General features: G+C 36.9%; 1 pseudogene; it reads left to right on the top strand.

Annotated features, from left to right (window-relative positions):
• The window catches only part of LOC111719514, a 29,087-nt pseudogene extending 9,667 nt beyond the window's left edge, over positions 1 to 19,420 (top strand).
• The last annotated feature ends 2,548 nt before the right edge of the window (positions 19,421 to 21,968 follow it).

Raw genomic sequence — 21,968 nt, forward strand, 5'->3', positions numbered from 1 at the left:
GCATGCTTGTAGACTTGTGCTTTTTAGCGTGGAAATAACTTTTGCATTTGTCTTTAAGGAAATGTGGAGGAAATTATTTTATAAGCAAGGGAAGCTTAAAGAAATATAAAGATCTTCTGTAGATAAATTTGTTATTTTCCTCAGTAAGAATATTTCTGTCTGGTCTACTATTGTCCAAGTTATTCTTTCTTGAGGAGCATTGTCCTAGCTTCCTGAAAAACCCCCAACATATTCCCCTTCAATCTTTTATTCTAAGCTTAGCATAGTTTATCAGTGGCCTAAAAAGTCTGCTTTTTTTTTTTTTTTTTTGTATCAGACTCTGAACCTAACTCTTTTATGTTCCTTTACTCAACTATACTTCCTCTCACCATCCTCTATCCCCTAGTAGAGTTGTTCCTCAATATTTTTATGTATAATCTGATATAATTAAGAATTATATCATTCAACTCAAAGACTAGAATAGCATTTAATCTTCCCATTTTATAGAATAGACCAGAAGTGCAAAAGGACTTAGAGGAGAGAGATCAATGTGAATTAATAGATACAGGTAATAAAAAATGTAACAAAAGGTAGACTTTGTAGGATATATGTATATGTAAATACATGTTACACACACACACACACACACACCTCTCTATATAAATACATGTACAGAAACCCAGATAAGACAATACATTTTAATGCTTTTCTGTTAACAATCAAGCATCTTTTAAATACCTTGTGTTGTAGGGAATAAACAAAATTCTATGAACAAAAACAGTTTTTTTTCCCCTATCAATGGATTCTTATGTCAGAAACTTCATTATTAATGGTAAAAAGAGTTTTTGGACATCAGTAGAAGATGAGATATGATTCCAAAATATCATTAAGCAATAATTAGACTTGTGGAAGAACACCTAAGATTAATATATGTTTTCTAAAAAATTACATTACCAGAGAAATGTACTGAATACAGATTAACTCATAGCCAATACACATATTAAGAGAGAAGGGAGGGAAGAGACCGAGGGAGAAATCTTGGAACTCAGAAATTTTTAAAAAGATTGTTTAAAAGTGTCTTTACATGGAATTGTAAAAATAAAATACTTCTTAAAAAATATTCTACACTTCAAAACAAAAGAAAAAATAATCCACCTACTAATTGGAACAATGTAAAATGCCCCAGAAAATATACAGTGAACAACATATGGGGCTTTGGGGACAGAGAAAGGTAAGGACTAATCTATTCTCCCCATTCCCCCTAATAGTTACCACCTTAAAAAGAAATTCTCATTAGGAAGTCTTATGAGTAGGAATAGAGTATTTTGAGTGGGATGAAATGTTCCAGAGTTTGTTTTTTTATTTTTTAAATTATGGTTCACCCAGATTGCTGACACATGAAATTTCTTTAGGTAGGGGTAAAGTTTTTCATAACACCATCAGATCAGCCTTAAACTATTAATGCAATTTGAGTGAAATTCTTTCACACTGAAGATTAACTGAATATTTGGTTGTGGACTTAGCTCAATTTTGAGCATTCCTTATTCTTTATAAGAGGAAGGAGAAGAAAAATACAGGACAGTACTAAGTGCCTTTATTAAGAGGAGTCTCAAAGAAAGAAAAAGAAAAAGAAAATTTACAGACTCTTGGAAAGCTTGCTTTGTTCTTATAAATATTTTCCTTCCTCATATGCCTGCTAAGAACAGCTAGCTCTATGTCACATAAATGAATAAAGTATAGATTTTTCCTATAAATCAATGCAGCCCCATTTCCTTTTAAAGAAACAAAGCCCAGAGTATGAAGGCAATACTCTGTGAACACTTGATTTATACTGTCAGAGGGCTTATAGTATAAAGACATAAGGCAAGGACATATAAATGCACCTCTTTTTTAAAAAAGGTATATTGATTTTATTTCCCCCTTCAGTTACATTGGTTTCAGTTTCATGTGCATTTATTTCCTTTTAGGAGAAGCAGAAACCAGTATTGATGATGTTTCTGAAATTCACATTTCATATGACCTACATAAGAGTAGTATTTATGAAGGTCCTAGTTCTGCCTTATATTAGAGGACAAACGGATATGGTCATTATGCTTCCAGATGAGAAAACAGATCTAAAAATGGTGAGAAAAGTAATATGGTGTGTTGTAGACTTTCAAAAACAAATTTTTAAAAATTAATTCAGAGCTGTAAGCACCATATCTGAATTATGGTTTTAATAATCTGGTCCTTCAAAATGAATGGTCTTGTCCCACATATGTAGATCAGTGACTGGAGATTACAGGGATTTCTTTGTATTTATCCAGTCTCAGGGAGGTAGAGTATGGTAGGGACAGTGGGGAAAGGGAGGAACCCTTGGTATATAGGAATAGGATATTCAGGAAGATTATGGCATGAGGACCCACTTGAAGCTAGAGATAACAAGAGAGCCTCTCTCCAACATTTCAGGGGCTGGAATTGCTACAAGGAAAGGGGAGCTGGTTTCCAGATCCTGCAGCTGTAGAAAGACAAAGCAGAATAGGAACCAGATAACCAAAGCTGGGAATCACTGTTTAGAGACTTGTGAAGAAGGAAGTCTGGCTAAATAAATAGGGTACCAGCAAACACAGAGCCGGTTGCCTTTGATTGCTTCTTTGGAGAACTCCCATGATAGAATCCCAGAGAGTCCAAAGACTGATTCTCAATCTAGTCAAGATGAGCTGCTACCATGAGTAGGAGTCTTCCCAATTTTGAAATCCAAACACAAGTAAAGCCCAGCATTAAATAATGTTGAACGCAGCCTTGCCAGTTGAAAAGTCATTATTTTGCCTACCCAGGAAATTTTTGAACCAATTTCCTCAACTGTTAAATAGGGGTAATTTCTGCCTGAAATAATACAATGGGTTGTTCTGAGTGGTGAAGAAGAGTGAATGAGATAATATATGAGAATGTTTTGAAGCCTACAAAGTGCTAGAAAATTTTCAAATTAGAAGAAGTAATGATAGTAATAAAATAGCAAACTGAGGAAGAAAGGGAGAGAGAATGAGACAGAGAGAGATAGAGACAAGAGACAGAGAGAGGGAGAGAGAAATAGTGAAAATATGTTGCACTTGGTTATACACATTTCTAACTTTTCAAGTCTAACAGAATCTCCTTGAGAACATAAACGTTTTTCCTTCCTTGGATTCTCCACTAGTAGAAATTAAAGTAATATTTACCTAATTAAGTTAAATCCTTTGAGACTTTCAAAATACAACTGTTTTTTTATTTCTATCTGGGAAAAGAACTTATGCCTGAGAAACTAACAGATTGGTTAAATACAGAGAGGATGAATGAAACTGAAGTGGAAGTTTTCCTTCCCAGATTTAAATTGGAGGAGAATTTAGACTTGGAATGCATTCTTCAAATATTGGACATGTCAGATGCCTTTGATGGATCCAAGGCTGACTTCTCTGGGATATCAGCCAAGAAAGATCTGTTTCTGCTCAAGGTTATACACAAAGCTTATGTGGAAGTTAATGAAGAGGGCACAGAGGCAGCTTGTGCTACCATGAAATGTGATAAAATGTGGAAAAATTATTCCTCAATTTGTGGTTGACCATGCTTTCCTATTTTTTATTCCAGATAACAGCTCAAAAATATTTTGTTTTGGGGCAAAGTGATCATAGAAAGATCATTTTACTCTTCGTGGGGTCTTTACCATCACGTTATTTACTTCTCTTTTACCCAGACTCTAATGTGCCTGTGACCCAAATGATTCTTATCATGTTGTTTACTTCTCTTTTACCCAGATTCTGATGTGACTATGATCCAAATGGTTCTTATCAGCATGGTGATAATAATCTAAAAATAAAATTCTTTATGGGAATTTTTTTTTACCTCAAATTGTCTATGTATACTTTTGCATATTTTTCTCCTTTGGATGGTGTAATTTTCAGTGTGTGCCTTTACTCTCCTTTGAGGGCATGAAAAGCAAAGGTAGGACTAGAAACCAACATTCCCTTGTGTATTTCATGATCAGTTTTTGTGAATGAAAGCATTGGCTACTAAAGAAATCCCCTGCCTGTCCCCATAATTATGACTCATTCCTCTGTCCCCATTCCACCCCAGTTCCGGAAGATATAATTAATTATTTCAAATTTTTGCCAAGCACTGTGGTTAGCTTCTGGCACCAATATTCTATTCCATCTTCCCTCTGACACTACATGCTCAGTTTCTTTTTTTCTACTGGGCACAAAAGGAAAAACTATATATTACTACTAAGAAATAGTCAAAAAGGCAGACATATTCAATTTTTTTTCTTTTAGAGGAGGATATAGAAATTAAAATGGAATGGTAGGAACATGAGGAACAGTTTTCATGAATTCATGAAGGAAGTCTCTGGGAACAAAACCTTTTGGAGCCACACCAACAAAATAAATAAATCACATAGTTACCACCTTATCACCTATTGCAAAGATTATTGTAATAGCTTCTTTCTTATATCAAGTATCTCCCCCTTCCATTCTATGCTGCATCTTGTTGCCAAAATAATTTTGCTTGAAAAGTAGATCTGAGAAAGTGACTTCCTATTTCTCACAAAGAAAAATTTTCAAGAGACGTGAGGTTCTAGGTAAATTATAATCAATCAGTTTTATGAACCTCTGCTAGTAAGTAGGTATTTCTCAACTATCATGTTTAATATTATGGTTTAATAAGTGTTGTTTCCTATTGCCTCTTAGATTAAATACAAACTACTCTGTTTAGCTTTTAAAACCCTTTATAACCTGTTCCTAGCTTTCTAACTTCTTTGGACATTATTCTCCACAGAATTCTCTTTTAGATTCTGTTCCTTACATGCAACACTTCCTCTCCAATCTCTATTTCTTTGTACTAGCCACAATCTGTCTAGATTACAATTTCTTTTTGTCTCTGTCTCATAAATTCTCTTTCTTCCACTTTTTGAACTTTTGACTGATACCCTCCAATTGGAAGTGCTTTCCCTCCTAAACTGTCCTATATTAACTATTTTATTAATATATTTTTATCTCCATCCACAATAATTTTATTAATGTCATTTTATTTTTTATATAGATTACAATGGACACAGGATTTTGTAAGTTTTTCAGTGGAATGATATGAGACATATTGAAATAATATTGGACAGCATTTATACTAGAGTAATATAAATAAACTTTGGTGTATACATGTTCAAAATATACTGTAGGTTAATATTGTATTACAAATACTTCATAGAAAATGAGTTTTTAACATGAATAGTATTTTTTGGCCAATAGTATTTTTTAAGTGAACAAACTTTTTCCCTAGATGCAGCTTACTGGGTTGCTGAGGCTCAGATAGAAAATCACTGATGAGGGATAGCATCTATTTGAGCCTGTCACTTGAATTTCATTTGCAGGTATCTGCCTTTACCCTGTTCAAAATATTTCCTCCTCTTCACTCTCTACCAGTAGCTGATATACACAAAATGTCTTTCGCTCTTTGTCCAGGAACACATAGATAATGAAAGCACTGACAGCATGTTATGTCATTTGTGAATGCAATGGTACAGCATCAGCACCACCAAGACTTCAATTTCCATGGACTTGTTGCTCATGAAATTTATGGATAAGGAGATAAACTGAATTGTAGAAAAGTTATATGTGATTCACCTGCAGAGAAAATTAAATAGCAAAAAAAAAAAGGAATATCTCTTTCTCAGCAATACATGGCACCTTCACAAAAACTGACCATATATTGGGCTATTTAAAAATCTCACAACCAAATGCAGAGGAGTAAAAATATTAAATGCATCCTTTTCAGACAATAATACAATAAAAATTGCATATGATATTGCATGGGAGGGAGGGAGGAAGGATGGAAGGGAAGGAGGGAAAAAGTGAGGGAGGGAGGGAAGGAGGGGGAAAGGAAGGAAGGAAGAAGGAAGGGAAGGAGGGAAAAAGAAAGGGAAGGAGGAAGGAGAGAGGGAGGGGTGGGAGAGAAGGAGAAAGGGAGGGAGGGAGGGAAGAAGGTAGGGAGGAAGAATGGGAGGGAGAGAGGGAAGTAGGGAGGAAGGAAAGAAGGAAGGAAGGAAGGAAGGAAGGGAGAGGGAGGAAGGGAGGGAGGGATGAAGGGAGGGAAAGAGGAAGAAGAGAGGGAGGGGATGAGAGAGAAGGAGAAAGGGAGGGAGGGAGGGAGGGAGGAAGAATGGGAGGGAGAGAGGGAGGAAGGGAGGAAGGAAGGAAGGGAAGGAAAGGAGGGAAACAGGGAGGAAGGGAAGGAAGAAGGGAAGGAGGAAGTGAGGGAAGAAGGGAGAGAAGAAGGAAAAGAGGGAGGGAGGGAGGAAGAATGGGAGGGAGAGAGGGAGGAAAGGAAGGAGAGAGGAAATAAAGGAAGGAGAAAGGGAAGAAAGGAGGGAGGGAGGGAGAGAAGGAGGAAGGAGGGAGAGAGGAAAGAAGGGAGAAAGGGAGGAAGGGAGAGAAGGAAAGGAGGGAGGGAGAAAAGGAGAAAGGGAGGGAGGGAAGAAGGGAGAGAGGAAGAATGGGAGGGAGGGAGAGAGGAAGGAAGGAAGGGAGGAAGGAAGGAATGAAGAAAGGAAAGGAGGGAAGAAGAAGGGAGGGAAGAAAGGAAGGAGGGAGGGAGGAAGGGATGAAAGAAGGGGGAAGGAGGGTGAGAAGAAGGGAAGGAAAGTGGGAAGAAGGGAGAGAGGAAGGGAGGGGAGAAGAGAAGGAAGGATGGAGGAAGGGATGAAGGGAGGGAGGGAAAAGAGAAGGAAGGGAAGGAGGGAGGGAGGAAGGGAGAGAAGAAGGGAATGAGGGAGGAAGGTAGGAAAGAAGGGAAGGAGGGGGGAAGGGAGGGAAGAAGGGAAGAAGGGAAGGAGGGAAGGAGGAAAGGAGGGAGGGAAGAAGGCAGGGAGAATAGGGAGAGAAGGAGGAAGAGAGGAGGGAGGGAGGAAGGAAGGGAGGGTAGAAGGAGGGAAGGAGGAAGGAAGGAAATAAGGAACAAAGGAGGGAGGAAGGAAGGGAAGGATGAGGATGTAAGGAATAAAGAAAATGATACTTCAGTTGTACTCAGAATTCATCAGTTCTCTCTCTGGAGGGGGATAGTTATTTTATTTTTTTATCATTAATTTTTTAGAATTATCCTTGCTTATGCCCTTAATCACTAGAATGGTTCAAAATTTCTTAGTTAAAATGGTTCCTAAAAGCTTCCGCTGATGTGCAGGTGTTGCTTCTAAATGGTAGAGAGTGGGTTACAGTTGATATTGAAGAGAGGGACAAGCCAAGGTCTAGATAACAAGGATGTACTAGTGGAAGAAATATACTAGGATTGTTGGGAGAACTCTTCAAATGTATGAAATAAAAGAGAGACTGAAGGCGTCCAAGTGAAGAATTCTCAAAAAGTCTTAAGAGATGGAGTGGATCAGACTGTAGGCCTAAGTTTCAGAAAGTAGACAGCATCGCTGACCATTGGTCAATAGTTACTTCCTTTTCAGTCCATCCCAATCAACCCAAATCTTTTGCTATTTAATTCATTTCCTGTTTCTGGCTAGCCCTCATGCACCATGCTGGGAAATGGGAGCTGACATGTTCTGGATTCTGCTCAGCTGGTGTGCTTGGACCTCTCCTTGCAAGGATTGAATAAATGCTTCATGTTTGTATTTGAAGATGCCTCTGAGTAGTCAATTTGGCTAAGGGAGTCCAGCACCCCAATCCTGTAAACCTGTTTAAAAAGCTATGACTTAATTTGTTTCTTTCCATTTTATTAAATTTCATCCATTACTCTGATCTGCATTAAAGATGTGAGTAATATATCCAAGATTTATGTCTTCTAAAAATTTAGCAACTGTACCCAATATCATTGACTAAAATGTTAGACCACACATAGATAAGAACCTACTTCATGGGGCCTCTAGGGAGCTTCCTCCATAGTGACATTGACTTATAAATGAACACTCTTTGATCTACCAGATAGTTCAGAATGCAACTAATCATTGTCATCTAATGCACAGGTTGACATCTTGTCTACAAAAATAGCCAGGGTAATTTTGTGAAATGTTCTACTGAAGTCTAAGTAGACTATATCTATAGCAAATATGAGAATGTTTTTCTTCTACTTTATATATGGGAATGTCTTTTTACTTCATATTTGTTAAGTTCTGAATAAAAATAAATAAACAATCAATTATTTGTAAACATCAACTGGTGCTAGTTAGGCCCTGGGACACTCTTAGGAAGATTTTAGGAAGATCTATATCACCCATACATCTCTGAATCATCTATTTAGTTTTACCTTTTATGACCAAATAAAAAAGTCACATTCTTCTTTCCTGCAGGTTGCTAATTCAGACACTGAAAATAAATGTCTTATTCACCTAAATCTTCTCTTCTGCAGGCCAATATTCAATTAATTTAGTTTCTTGAATAAATCCTAATTGGGAATACCATTTAGATCCCCTCAGAATCTTGGTTACTTTAATCACAATGTATTTCCTTCAATGTGGTCCCCAAAATTTAATCCAATCTCCAGATGTGCTCAGGCCAAGTATACTCCAGTTATTGTCTTCCTATTCTAGACTACTATTTCATACATTTAGTTTGCCACATCAAATGGTAACTTCCCATTGGTTTTGTAATATATTAAAATTCCTAAATATTTTTCACATGATATTCAATCCAACCAAGTCTTCCTATTCTATACTTGTGTATTTGGTCTTTTCCAGCCAATATTAATCTTTATATCCATCCCTCCATAAAATCTCAATTTCAAAAGCATTGTTTCACTTTTTTTTTCTTTCTGTACATTACATTTTTTAGGAGAAAAGAGAGAGGACAGTCAACTATAAAGAAAAGTTCTTGATGATTTGGATTGCATTTCTGCTTGGAGAGGAATCATGACTTTTTGGTTTTTAAAGATAATTTGGAAAGAGATCAATCTTCAGCCTAAATTATTGAAGAAGAGCCTCCATCATACAGAAGATGAGAAGAAAGGTAGAAAAGGAGGAGACCAGGAGCTGGCATTAGGAAAATGCATGGCTTTTGGAGAAAGAGTGTATAGTGGCACAAAGATCACAGATAAAATGCTTTGTATGTTAAGCACATATTGCAGTCCAGAACTATCATGAGAAGCTTCACTCATCAGTTGGATTATCTAGTGATGAATAAAATAATTTGAAACCCCAACCCTTAATGTCTACAAATCCTATTTTAACAACTACCACAATCATACAAGGTAGTTATTTCAGCTGTGTAAAAATTTCCTATTCCAATGAAGATTGACATCACATCTGAAATTTACCGTCTAATAGAGTTGCCTAAGACACTTGAGAGACTAAGTGACTTTTCTAGGATTCTAGTGCCAATTTAGTTCCTTTGGCACTAGGTTTTCAGTATGCCCCAAGTCAGGAAATAATTTAAGCAGTAAGGAATACTTCTGTAGTACTCCACCCCCAATCCAATGATGCTTATTCCCAAACCCTGGGGGTGACTCAGTCTTCCAGGAATCATTCCTTAGAGCTTAAAAAAAGGACCCACCAAGGCTTAACAGCTGTATTTCTCTCCAGGGTTGCTACTTGTAGGTGTGGAAGGAAGCTGCGGCCCCTGCACTTACAGCCAAAACAGGTAGCAAAAGCAGACTGAACTACTTGCCAATCTATTGTGATTGCTTCCTCTTGTAGCCGAGTATTGGGAGAGACTGGGTGTTACAGCAGGATTGCTGGGGGTAGGTACAGAAAGCCCAAGGCGAGGGGATCCCTAATTTGTCTGGTACACATTGCTGTGGCCTTGAGGTCGGGCCGGTCCAGTTGGGGATTTGTGGAGTTTAGTGCCCTGCGACTTTGTTCACGGTCCCGAAATCTAGGTTTTGAAACTAGATAAAAAGTACATGGACCCGACCATACCCCGGAGCGAGAGGCAGCTTGTAGCTTCTGTTCGCTGGCATGGAAACCTGGCAGAAGTGTGTGAGTTCTGAACACTTTCTTAGGATGTCCTTGGTTGGGAATGAGGATAGTACTTTTCTTCACTTCCCGGCTTCTCCCGGCTCACTGGGGCACCTCTTGGCAGCTTGGTCTGCTGCTTATGAATTATGCATAAGATTTTGGGGGAAGCTGCTGGCCCAGAGGCACTTAATATTCTCAGAAGCTTGAACTTCCTTGGGGTCTCTGGATCTCGAACTTGCAAAGATCACTAAACAGCGAAAACTGAATTGAAGTAACCTGCAACCCTACTAATATTGGGTTTCAGTGTATTTGGGTTTCGGGCAGTGTTGAAATGTCTCAAAAAAATTTGTAGGCATAGACCTCCAAATCAAAGGCAAGGATCTTATTTTAGTTGCTAAAAGAGAAATGTATCTATACGGATTTTTAGCAATTTACAACGGGGAGACAAGTTCCCTGGTAGTAACAAGGAGGAAAACTCTTTAAGCTAGTATTACACCAACTGGAAGGTTAACCCTAAAAGGGAGTTAGCAAGTTAGTGAGGTACAATTAAGTTCTTTTATTCAAGAAATAGGGCTTTACCATCAACCAGAAACTTCATCTTAGAGTGTGGAACTTTCATAAAGATGTACTTAAATAAAGTCAATTAAGATCAAAAGGTTTAGATAATCAGTGCACCTCCCAGCCTGCCTCTGGGAGCAGTTTAGGCAGCAAAATTCACTTTCTCTGGATCTTGCAGCACTTAGCTGTCTTGTTGAGCTGTCAAATATCTAGGACTCCACCCTAATCCTTTCCTTTTTGTCAGTGCTGTGGTGGGAGGAGGAAAAGGAAGAGGACTTCTGAAAGCCCTAATAGGGGCAGAAACAAGTCTCCCTCCTTCTGGGTTCCAGGTAATACTTACCCTAAAAATATAGTAAAGGAAGTGAACGTTCTGTTACAGTATCTCTGCATGGGAAGGATGGGGGTGGGGGTGGGGGATGGATGGGTTTCATTTAGAAACATTCATTGAAGCATTTGAAACATTTAGAAACAGTTGTCAGGAACCATAAAGGGCTTCTTGAGATGAAGAGCCCTAGTGGCAGTGGCAGACCCTGTACTAGAATTCAGGTTCTGAATCCTAACACTGGGCTCTTTGTAGCTTCAGCTTTATGGATCCTACCAAGTGTCCTAGCCATAAGTAAATCCTAAAAATGAATTGAAAATAATAATAATAATAAAAAAGAAACTGAAAGTTTTGTTATTATAATGATCAGGCTTGGCCCATGGGAAGAAATGGTGAAATGTACTTCTTTCTTTCATTGGAAAGATGAGGAATCTTGGGTGTGGAATGTTGTGGGGAACTGATGTGTCTGCTGGTTTTGCAGAAGTCTTATTGTACTAAGGGAGGAGCTTACTGGATAGGGGAGTAGATGGAGTGTTCAGCCTGAAATCACAAAGAATTGAGTTCAGATATGGCCAAAATCATTTTACCTTATTTTCTTCAACAGTAAACTGGAGATGATAACAACTCAGCATGCTCAAGTTGGTTGTGAGGATCAAATGAGAAAATATTTGTAAAGCTCTTAGCACATTGCTTGGCACATAGTAGAAGCTATAAAAGTGCTTCTTCTATCCCTATATTTCCTGTTGAAAAGAGTAGATGTTTTAGGCAATTTCAGGTGGATATAGGATCCTCCCAAATCCTATATTTAAGAGGGGCCCAGAGGAAACAACTCAGAATTTCCGACCTAAATGTGAGAGTTCATCATACCTCTAAACCAAGTATTCTCCTTCCCTTCCATAAAGCTAATATTTAAGCTAGTATTACACTAACTGGAAGGTTAACCCTAAAAGGGAGTTAGCAAGTTAGTGAGGTACAATTAAGTTCTTTCATTCAAGAAATAGAGCTTTACCATCAACTAGAAACTTAATCTTAGAGCGTGGAACTTTCAAAAAGATGCACTTAAATAAAGGCAATTAAGATCAAAATGTTTAGATAATCAGTGCACCTCCCAGCCTGCCTCTGGTCTGCCATATGCATTTAATCAATATTTATTGACTATCTAACTCTTTATTTCTGTAAGCCTAATTGCATCTTGATTTTGAGTCTACCCTTACTAGTTAATGATCCTATTTTCCCCATTTTTCTTTTATAAATTGGTTACATGGACTTCCATTTTGTTCTCATGAATCCCAGCTTGTGGTTCAATCAAATTTTGTTTCACTTTCCCATTTGGAACTTTGCTCTATTTCAGCCCTTCTTGGTTGGCTAAGGCTAAGGAAGAACTGGACTGTATGACTGATTTTGTTCATCTATAGCCTTTCTATCTGGTCTTCCATTAGTTGTTCTGACAGATCTTTGATTTCTTTTGCTAATTTCTATGAAAAATAGAGTAAAAGGGGCTTTGAGTCATCTTTATAGAAGTGGCGTCTGAAACCCTGAAGTTGGTTGATATTGCTGTCAGAGGAAGATGGAGCGAGAGAGAGAGAAAGAGAGAGAGAGAGAGAGGAAGGATAGGCTCTTGAGGATGCCTACATTAGCAGGTAAGGAAGAGGATAGAGGAGGAACAGAAACATCTAAATTGCCATGAAATCCAAGCAAAGAGACAGTGTGGAAAAGAAAAGAATAACTAAGGGACACGTGCAAGGAGGTCAAAGAGGAGAAAAGTTGAGAATTGGAAAGCAGTTTTTAAGAGTCTTGGGAAGATTTAATTTTATTTTGAAACAGTTGAGATGGTTCTACTTATGGATGGTGCTGGCTGATGGAACACCTGTGCTTTCTTGGTATTGTTAGGCCCAAATTAACAAAAGCATGTACTGGAATGTGAAGGCAGTAACAAGGATGGCAGTAACAATTGTACATTGCAGGTGATCCTGGAAAAATGAGGAATCATGGGTGTGGAGTGTCTGCTAGTATTGCAGAAGTGGTTGTTTTTCTTGGAAGGGAGGGGCTTGCTGGATAAGAGAGTGAATAGAATGCTGGTCTAAAATCAAAAAGACTTGAGTTCAAACATGAGCAAAATCATTTTTATCAGCATGTCCAAGGTCATACTGGTAGTAAGTGCAGAGCTGGGTTTTGAAGGCCCTTTTCCTGATTCTGGTTCTATCCTACTACTATGCTGCCGCTTTCATTCTCTGACCAGGCCACATGTAGAATACTGTCACTGATCACATCTGCATGTCCAAAGGAGGGTAAAATTGGTAAAAAAAAAAAAAAAAAAAAAAAAAAAAAAAAAAAGGAAGGAAGAAAATACTCTGCAAGAAGCAACTGAGGATGTTTAGCCTCGAAGGGAGAAGTTAGTAGGCACAGGAAAGCTGAAAACTATCTTCAAGGATTTGAAAGATGGGTATGGGAAAAGCATTTGACTTATTCTGCTTAGCCTCAAAGGGCAGAACTGAAGCAAAAGGTGGAGGTTGCAGAGAATTAGGTTTAGGCTTGATATAGCAAAAGCATTCCAACAACTGCAGCTATCTAAAATTGTAATGTGTTGCCCTGAGAGGTAAATTCTCTCTCATGAGATGACCACTTTTTAGATATGTATTTTCCAGGAGAGCTTTTGAAGTTTCTTCAATCTCTTATCTTTTGTGATGCTTTGATTGGAAACTTTTGTGCTGACATAGAGGTAGGTGGTGTGATTTATCTCACTAATTACTCTGGTTCTGAAGAGAGGAAGTATTCCTCCCTAACTTTGGCTTTTATTGTTATTAAGAAGAAATTCGCTTCCTCTTTGCAAACCATTTTCTGATTCCTCCACTTGAGAGTGCTTTCCCTCCTAAAATATCCTGTATTAACTATTTTATTGATATATATTTTTTATCTCCATACACAATAGTTTTATTAATGTCATTGTATTCTTTATATATCTTACAATGGGTACAGTAGGATTTTAAGTTTTTCAATTAAATGACTTGAGACAATTTGAAATAATATTGTATAGCATTTATACTAGAGTAAAATAAATTAGCTTTGGTGTATACATTTTCAAAATATACTGTTAAGTTAATACTGCATTACAAATACTTCATAGAAAATTAGTTTTTTATATTAACAGTATTTTTGGCCAAGTAAGTTATATTTGATTGAACTAGCTGCATCTTTTTGGGTTGCTGAGGCTCAGATAGAAAATCACTGATAAGGGATTACCCCTATTTGGCCCTGTCACTTGAATTTCTTCTGGAGGTAGCTGCCTTTGCCTTCTTCAAAATGCTTTTCCTCCTTTTTAATCTCTACCAGCAGCTGATGAACACAAAATATCTTCCCCTCTTTGTCCAGGGATCCACAGATGATGAAAAGCACTGGAAGCATGCTATGCTTTCTTGGCGATGCAATGGGACAACATCAATAACACCAAGACTTAAATCTCCATGGAGCTGTTGCTTATGAAGCTTATGAATAATGAGATAAACAGAATTTTATAAAAATTTAGATATGACTCACCTGCAGAGAAAATAAAATGGCAACCGAAAAGAATATATCTTTTTTCAGCTATACATGGCACTTTCACAAAAATTCACCATTTATTAGGGCATGTAAAACCTTACAACTAAATGCACAGGAGTAAAAATATTAAATGCATTCTTCTTAGACAATTATAAAATAAAAATTGTATCCCCAAAAGGGCCAGGAATGGATAAATTTAAAATTAATTGAAAAGTAATGTAACTCCAAAAAGTGAATCTGTCAAAGAATATGAAAATAAGAAGGAAGGAAGGAAGGGAGGAAGGAAAGAAGGAAGGAAGGAAAGAAATGATGCTTCAATTTGTACTCAGAATTCATCATCAGTTCTCTCTCTGGCAGGGGATAACTTTATTTTTATCATGAATTTTTTAGAATTGTTTTGGATCACTATAGTGAAAAGTCTTTTACAGCTGACCATCATTACAATAATTTCTACATTTTTCTCATTTCATTTTACATCAGTTCATACATTTCTTCTTGTTTTTTTTTTCTGAAACCACTTCCTTCATTATTTTCTATAGCATAGTAGTACTACATCACAATCTTATGCACAATTTTTTTCAGCCATTCCTTAATCGATAAGCATCTGCTTAATATCCAATTCTTTGTTACCACAAAAATAGCTGTTATAAATATTTTAGTACACATAACACACTTTTCTTTTGATCTTTCCAGATACAGCAGTCACACTGCCATGGCAAAAGATGTGTGCAACTTTATATCTTTTTTAGCATAGTTTTAAATTGTGTCTTAGAATATTTGGATGGATTCACAATGCCATCAAGAGTTTATTTAAGAGTTTAAAGTCACTTAAATCCTATATTATATTTTAAACATCAATTAACAAATATTTATTAATTCACCTATTATATATTAGGAATTCCTGGAGAGATTGAGGACCATAATATTTTCAAATGTTTCACTCTGTCAATAATATAAAGAATTTAAGTTAAGAAGTTGCAGTTGTTAGAGATCATTATTGATTACAAAATAGAAAATTTGATCAAGTTAAAAAGCTTTTGTACAAACAAAACTAATGCAGACAAGATTAGAAGGGAAGCAATAAACTGGGAAAACATTTTTACAGTTAAAGGTTCTAATAAAGGCCTCGTTTCCAAAATATATAGAGAATTGATTCTAATTTGTAAGAAATCAAGCCATTCTCTAATTGATAAATGGTCAAAGGATATGAACAGACAATTTTCAGACAATGAAATTGAAACTATTTCTACTCATATGAAAAGGTGCTATAAATTACTATTGATCAGAGAAATGCAAATTAAGACAACTCTGAGATACCACTACACACCTGTCATATTGGCTAAGATGACAGGGAAAGATAATGCGGAATGTTGGAGGGGATGCGGGAAAACTGTGTTGGTGGAGTTGTGAATGGATCCAACCATTCTGGAGAGCAATTTGGAACTATGCTCAAAAAGTTATCAAACTGTGCATACCCTTTAATCCAGCAGTGTTACTACTGGGTTTATATCCCAAAGAGATAGTAAAGAAAGGAAAAGGACCGATATGTGCAAAAATGTTTGTGACAGCCCTTTTTTGTAGTGACTAGAAACTGGAAATTGAATGGATACCCATCAATTGGTGAATGGCTGAGTAAATTATCATATATGAATGTTATGGAATATTATTGTTCTGTAAGAAATGACCAGCAGGATGAATACAGAGAGGCTTGGAGAGACTTACATGAACTGATGCTAAGTGAAATGAGCAGAACCAGGAGATCATTATACACTTCAACAACAATACTATATGAGGATCAATTCTGATAGACGTGGCTCTTTTTGGCAATGAGAAGATCCAAATCAGTTCCACTTGATCAGTGATAACCAGCTATACCCAGCGAAAGAACATTGGGAAACAAGTGTGGCCTGCTTGCATTTTTATTTTTCTTCCCAGGTTATTTTTACGTTTCTAAATCCGATTTTTCTTGTGCAACAAGAGAACTGTATAAATATAAACACATATACTGTATTTAAGATATACTTTAACATGTTTAACGTGTATGTGACTGCCTGCCATCTAGGAGAGGGGGTGGAGGGAAGGAAGGGACAAGTTGGAATAGAAGTGCCTGCAAGGGTCAATGTTGAAAAATTAACCATGCATATGTCCTGTCAATAAAAAGCTATAATAAAATAAAAAAAAAATTTAAAAAAGAAGTTGCAGTTGTCTTCATAAGGTAGGGATAAAAAAGGATGAAGTCATGTGATGTCCTAGGTCTTAGTAACTCTTAACATTTATCAAAGCAACTAGAAACATTTAAACAATACAAAACAAAAGCCCACCAGTTGGAAACAGGACAAGCCTAGCAGGAAAATCATCATATGTTCAAAATGGAAAAGAAAACAGATATCACATAATCCAACCTTCTATTTTGACAAATCAGGAAACCGAGGCTAGAGAAGGGACAAGACTTTTACAGGTGTGGTATAGCTAAAAGTAGAACCCAAGTTTCCTGCAGTCAGTTTTTTTTTCTTCCACTAACCTACAACTTCTGCAAGCAGAGGAGAGAAAAAGTTCTGAGACAAATAGGACTAGGAGTATCCATGTCCCCAGGAGAAGGACCTGCCTTTAGAAACAAAAAGTAAGATTACAATTTGCTTTTTTATTTCCTGTCTTTTCTGCCTTCCTTTTAAATCCTAATATCCTAGTAGAGAAGTCAAACTCAAAGCCATGTGGCCCTAATCCCAAGTGCAGTGGAAACCAGATGGCAATATAAGTGGAAAATGTTTAACAAAATTAGCAAAAATATAATACAATATCTACAATGTTAATTTATGATTTTTAAAGTCAATATGCTGCTGCCCTCAGGGATAAGTTTCTACTGAAGTTGAATACTGTTGGAGCACTGTTTCTTTCTTTTCTTTTCTTTTTTTTTTTTTCCTGAGGCAAAGTGTGACTTGCCTAGGGTGGTGACTCACATGTGCTACTGAGAAAAAGCAAATGAATATCTGTTGATTAATATCTCTGGCCCTCACTTTCCCCTTTTGAAGAAAGTTGGAATCTGATAATCTTTTAGATCATTGAATCTAACTCTTTTTTACTCTTCCTTGAAATAGCCATTGACAACTCAATTCTATATTTTTAATTTCCCCTTCCCCTCTTTCTAGTAAGATCTTCCTATGCCTTAAAAACAAATAACTCAGCCTATATGAATCAAAACACCTTTCAAAATTAAATACCATCTCCTCTATGATGTCTTACTTTATTTTTCTCAAGTGAAAATTAGCTCTCATTACTATCAATTATTAGGAAGTAATCCATAGGCTCATTGGGCTTTTACTATATTCTTCTTTGTATTATATTTTAAAATATATATGAAAAATCTATATGGTTATTACATATTAAATATATAGATGTGTACACGTACACATTTGTATATAGATACATTGTCTCTATGTATACATATATAAATGTATGTGTGTATATATTTATATTCCCATTTACAATACAAATATTATTCTTTCTCTCCTTTCCTCCCTCTTTTTTTCTCCCTTTTCCTCTCTTCCTCTTTCTCCCTCTCTCTTTCTTCCTTTTTTTCCTTCCTCTCCCTCTCTTGCTCTCTCTCAGTCTCTCTGTGTCTGTTGCTTCTTCTCTCCCTCCTTTCTCTTCGAGATGACTGTATCATCTTTGAGACTTTAAACTCTCACTTTTTTTCACTTTTTTTTTTTTTTTTCCCCTGTGGATCACTCAGACTACAGGAAAAGAAAAGTTATTTTGTCTTCAGAACAGGATACTGAAATACAAAGGACTGGAAGCATAATCTTGCTCTATAACGTTTTGAGTTTCTCTGAAGAGAGAAGGAATTAAATATGTGTTTCAGAGGTTTAGGCAAATCGTTTAACACAGTTTTCAGTCCCCTTTCCCCTCACTCCCTCCATTTGTTCTTTTCTTTCTTCCTTCCCTGGAGAATTACTCTTTCTAAATCACATGTCAACAGGAAAAAGTTTGGAAGAGCATGGGCTGAAATCCCATGAAATCCCTGAAACAGGCATTGGGACCGAACCTGTTATTTCAGCGGCATAGAAAATTTCCTATTCCAATGAGGCTGGCATCTCTGAAATTTACAGTCTAAAAGGGCTGCCAAAGCACCTGAGAGGTTAAGTGATTTTCCTAGAGTCACACAAGCAGTATGGATCATAGGCAAATTTGAACCTAGGTCTACAGAGATGAAGCGGGTGGGCTCCAAAGGTTCTTAATGCCACTTTAGTTCCCTGGGCACCAGATTTCCAGTATACCCCATGCCAAGGAAATAGTTTAAGGAGTAGGAGTTAGGAGCTTCAACAGGACTGTCCCTACTCCCACCCCTCCAGGCCAATAGTGTTTATTCTGAAACCCAGGGGAAGTTTTAAATTTCTTGGAATCATCTCCTAAAGCGTAAACAGCTGGGTTTAAAAGCAAGGCTTCTCTCCAGGGTTGCAAGCCAGAGGTGCGGAAGGAAGCAGCAGCTGCAGCACTTAAGGACCACTCTATAGCCAACAGGTAGGCGGAGGCTGACAGAGTTACTTGCCTATCTTCTCAGATCCCTTCCTCCTAAAGCTGAGTACTGGGAGGGACCGGGTGTTAAAGCTGGATTGCTCCGCTTTGGTGGGGTGGGGTATAGAGCGCACGGGAAGGGGGTGGGGATGTGTGTGTCCTTCTTCGGCCAATCCCACCTTTCTACTTGGCTCTGAGGTCGGGGCAGTCCAACTCGGGATTTGTGGAGCCTAGCTCCCTGACTTTGATCTTGTGCTGGGTTTTGAAATTGGAAAGTCCTTGGGCCAGAGCATGCCCCGGGGGCCAGGAGCAAGGCAGTTTGTAGCTTCTGATTGCTAGTACTTATAACTTGAGCCTGGCATGGAAACTTGGCAGAGGCTAAGTGCTCGCTTGGGATATCCTCAGTTGGGAATGAGGATAGTACTTTTCTCCACTCACCGGCTTCTCCTGGCACTCTGGGGCGCGTCTGGACTACTTGGTCCGCTGATAATGAATTTATGCATAGGGCTGTTGGGGAGCTGCCTGCAGAGAAGGGCTTGATATTTACGGAAGCAGATACTTCTTTGAAATCTCTGGATCTAAAGGTCTGTACTGCGAGGTTCCGGAAACTGCGATAACTGATGTGAAGTATGCTGCAACCCTGCTAATGTTAGGGTTTGGGGGTATTAGACTCCCAACGTATATTTGGGTTATGGGCCAGTGTTGGGAGGTGTCTTAGAAGAATTTGTAGGCATAGACCTCTAAACCAAGAGCAAGGATATTTGTAAGTTGCTGAGAGGAATACATCCATAAGGATTTTCAGCAATTAATAGGGGGGAAGATAAGTTTCCTAGTAGTAATAGGGAAGAAGACGCCATTAAGGGAGAGACCTTTAAAGTGGAATTACACCTGCTGGGAGAAAAATCCTAGAAGGGATTTATCAAGTTAGTGAGATACAATTAAGGTCTTTTATAGGAGAAATATAACCAGGAAATTTGCAAAAGAGTTAACAAAATCATTATTCAGCATCTTTGAAATAGCTAAGAAGAAATCCCATGATTTCTTATCTTCAGTCTTTTCTTCTACCCACTTATTTATATGTTTTCTTGCTTCTTCTGATGCATTAGCAAAATCAAGTTCTTCCATATTTGAATAGTAGAATTTCTGACAGGATTCCTTAAAAGACTAAACAGTAGGATAAACAATATAACCAAGTATCACAAGTCCAAAATGAAATTTCATCAATGCACTGTCAGGAAATTTGGGGCCCCTTCTTCCTAACATTCCCAAACATTGTTAAGAATCGCCATAAAATGATTCCAAATCTTTTGGTTTGAGTTGGAGGAATTTTTTAATCATTAACTAAATGAAGTTAATGACTTAGGAATTAAACATTAGGGATAATTAAATCCCTTTAAATTTTATTAGTACAAAAAGGTCACTTAAAAAGCAATGATCATGGTCCCAAAGTAAAAAAAAAAAAAAAAAAAGACTAATGATGTTGCAATCTTCTCTAATAAATCAATAAAGTGTTATTTAAAAATCATCTCTCAAAATAAGATGTTTAATTCAGGCATTCATTGTCTATAAGATCAAAGGATTTGAATTAAAGGACTTGAGAAAACATTTCTTGCATAGAAAAATAGAAGCAAGCTGGTTTGTTGGTTTATTATCTTACTTATCATCATCCTTCCCTGCTTTGCACAGTAGCTCTAGATGATTACCCATTTAGTTTATACATAAGTATTAAACAGGATTGGGAAGGAACCAGGGATTTTCCTTACTTTGATATTTTTATTTATTTTCTTTATTTTTCATTTATTTTCTTCTCATTGTGATTAGATTGAAATGGATTTTATTTTACTTTGGAAGCTCTTCTTTGCTTCATATAATTTTTAGAGTAAGGTGAACAATTTTTTAGAAACTAAATAGTAGGCCAGAGAAAAGAGCAAGAAGAGAACATTTGGAAAATAGACCCTCTAAAGTTTTCTCTACCTGAGTTTTGTCATATCCATAGAGTTATATTTCTGGGTGGTCCAGAGTAGATTGGACCTGCCTGACATTTCAAACTATGACCCTAGCACATCATAGGACTGTCCTAAGGATGGATAGGAATCATGTTTTATCTGTTTGTATACACTGGACAAAAGTAGAAGCAACAAGTTTTAAAGTAGTAGAATTGAAATTCTCAGTTTCAGATAACTTTCTAATTCTCAGAATTTTAAATGTAATCTTGGAAAGGGAAGGAGGGAAGTAAATCTTTCTCTTGGTCTCTCATCATCATCATCATCATCATCATTATCTTCTTGAAACAAAGGGATTGAGTATATATTTATCTACATATATAATATTATATATATGATATGTATGTATATATAACTGCTATTTAAGAAATTGGATATTTAAAGAGAAAATTATAATTAAGACAATGGGTATCACATGAAAATTCTAAAATGGTTAATTAATTTATTGGAAATTATTTTCCTTATGTTAAAATAAAAAAAAAATGGTGATTTAAAAACCCCTCCTGACCCTATAGGACAGACTTAATTTTATATCCATTCCCAGCAGGTAGTAGTTTTAAAAGATGAGACCATCCCCCTGTACTTCAAAGGACTTTGGCCCCATTTGTTTAAGTGGAGGAACTGACTGATGGGGTGAATAGACCCTAGCTAAAATACCAGAAAATACAAAAATAGACCTAGCAAAAATACTCTGTAAGGAGCAAATTGACCCTGTACTAATGCTCTATGATGTCAACAAACTTTGGCCCAAGTTTCTCTATGTAACACTTTCTCCCCACAGGCCATTGTATTTTACTTCTGGAGACTTGAGAAATATCTCTGAATCTAGCTTCTTAAAATTTTCAGCCAAGAATTCTTCCTATTTAAGGACAATCAACACCCACTTTTTCAAAGATTTCTTTAACAAAGGAAAGACTGGTGAGTGATATGAATTATAAATCAGCTTATTCCAGGAATTGATAAAAATAAACCCATTCTGTTCTTATTATCAATCATAATCTGATTGCTTCAGATTCTGAAGACGGCCTTGTTAACATAAAATAATGTGAAGTCAGAGATCTTGATCAGTTCATCTATTGTTAATTCATCCAGCCTCTCTCCAATCTCCAGCACTATGTAGATAAGCATATCTTTAGACAACCAAATTCTTCCATGGTTCTTT

Source organism: Sarcophilus harrisii, chromosome 1 (assembly GCF_902635505.1).
Source record: "Sarcophilus harrisii chromosome 1, mSarHar1.11, whole genome shotgun sequence".
Lineage (NCBI taxonomy): Eukaryota > Metazoa > Chordata > Mammalia > Dasyuromorphia > Dasyuridae > Sarcophilus > Sarcophilus harrisii.